The sequence below is a fragment of the Lepus europaeus genome, chromosome 8, assembly GCF_033115175.1.
Source record: "Lepus europaeus isolate LE1 chromosome 8, mLepTim1.pri, whole genome shotgun sequence".
NCBI classification, from domain to species: Eukaryota; Metazoa; Chordata; class Mammalia; order Lagomorpha; family Leporidae; genus Lepus; species Lepus europaeus.
The window spans coordinates 8,739,634-8,741,772 of NC_084834.1; the positions used below are offsets into that span (position 1 = coordinate 8,739,634).

The window sequence follows — 2,139 nt, forward strand, 5'->3', positions numbered from 1 at the left end:
TATATATATATGAGGTGGAGGCAGTGATGGAAGAGTAAGTAGTGGCAGTGGAGGTAGGGAGCCTGGAAACCAAGCAGGAATATTAGGGAGTTCACCTGTTGGGCTTCTGCCATTTCCAGAAAGGGTTTGACTTCAGGAAACTCTTCAGCAGCTATTGGCTGGCTCCTCTGAGTGATGGCCAATGGGCCAGCAGCAGCAGGAGTATTCAACCTAGAGGGGGCCATCAGCACCATGGGCCAGTGCGTCACCAAGTGCAAGAATCCCACGGCAGCCTAGGATAGCAAGAATGGAGACTGGAATCCAGCAGCAAATCACACACCAGGTGTGGTGTAGACCACCGTGAAGAGCAGGTGCCACCCTGTGGCAAGCCAGGTGTGGGTATCCTCATCATGCACCAAGAATCCGGAGGCCAGCTGCCAACGTCCTGGGAGGAATCCCAGGCCAGTGCGGACGGAGGAGTCTTCCTTGTAGAGTTTGGAAGAACTGTTCAGGTGCTCGGGACCAGTGGGAGGCAGCAACTAGAAAGAAGGTGTGGAACACTTTTGCGATGACCCGTACAAGTGATGACCCCACAGAATTTCGAGTGCTGCTCTTGGCTTGGCAGTTCTAGGTGGCTACATGTGCAAAGTCACAGGAAGGAGGTTTTTTTTTTTCTGACAGCTGCGAAACAATAAGTGCAGACAGCTTGATGGGATCTGTGCATGGTTCCCTTGCCTCTTAACAGAAGCGAAACAGGGAGATACAGTCAAGATTTCTGTATCTTTGCATTTCGGTTGGGCCTGGACTCTGAAGAGAAGCAGTGGTCACTGCATTGGGAAGTAGCCATTGCCCTGCCCGCCCTCCAGCATTGGACCTGTGGCTACACTTCCTTACAGAGAACCCCGCGGGGTTCAGGAGCGTCTCCCGAGACACCTGGGGCTTGTGCCTTCACTTCCCTCAGGTGATTGTCCTTCTGGCGGCAACTACAGTGACAATGAGGCCTCCCAAGTCACTTCCCTAACCTTGTGGAGTGGGAAACGGAGTGACAAACAGAACAAGGGGGAGGGAGAGGTGCGTTCAGCTCAGGGCCTCCCGCTTTGCGTCCCAAGGAGCATACTTAGTGTCTGTGCAAGGATCCACCTGCAGCCCTGCAACCAACCACGGAATCTGCTCTTTCTGGAAATCACTGAAGATCCAGATGCTTTCTGTTTTACACATTTCTCTGCTTTGCATCTGAAAGGACTCTGAAGTGCTCCATTATGTTTTAGTCCCCTCTCCCACCCCCCACCCCTGTTTGTGGAGGAGAGTGTGGGGTTGAGTGGAGAGAATGGGACTGGTTGAATTAACATGGGGACATCGGAAAAACCTGGTGCCAGTTCTCTGCTTCTCAGGGCAGGTCTGTACTGAGTGGTGTGCTGTTTGCCTCATTGATTTTAGTCCGTAATGATTAGTTTTGAAGCCTTACACTGACTTGAGTCGCGGTGTTAAGTGTTAACCATATTGCATTCATTTCTAGCCACATAATTGCTCTTGGAGAGCAAGACCAGCCAAACTAATTTATCCCAAACTGTATTCCCCTCACTGCTTGCTCATTTCTTCTTTGACATATTGCAGTAAATGTGGAGTTTATCCATCAGCATGCTGCACCTGTCAGTCAAGTGAGCAGGGTTTTTGTATTTTTTTTTCTGGGACAAATTGTACTGAGAACTACTTCAGCATGGAATGCAAAGCAGGGCGCCCTCACTTTTGCTGGAAGGGGCCCTCTCGGAGATTTTCTTTCTTTGGTGTAGTTTCTGTATTTTCATGCTGTAGGTAAAAAGGCTTTGTTTGTTTGTTGTACTGTGGGTCATTTGCCTCCCAGCCAAAATGTCTGTTCCTTGTGGTCCACATACAGTGCCTGCTGGCCAGTGGACTTGAAGGAAAGCTGAGCTGGAGCTCTGTTTGATTTTTTTCTTTGTGTATCATTAGCTGTGTGTCTGGCAAGTGCAGAAGCCTGGGCCTGGCCTGAACTCTGCCAAACAGATATCAACGTGTATTTGGGAGTTGCACCAGGGTTGTCACTTCACTCCAGGAGTGATTGATTCTTCTTGTGAGTGTCAGGCTCTTTTGGGGTAATGTGATGACAGCTTAGGTTCACAAGACCTTCCTGTTGTTCCCGTT

The 2,139-nt window shown here is 49.8% G+C and overlaps 1 pseudogene; it reads left to right on the forward strand.

The window, feature by feature from the left end:
• Positions 1-231: 231 nt before the first annotated feature.
• On the forward strand, positions 232-1,100 carry LOC133765446 (DCN1-like protein 3; annotated as a pseudogene).
• Positions 1,101-2,139: the final 1,039 nt, after the last annotated feature.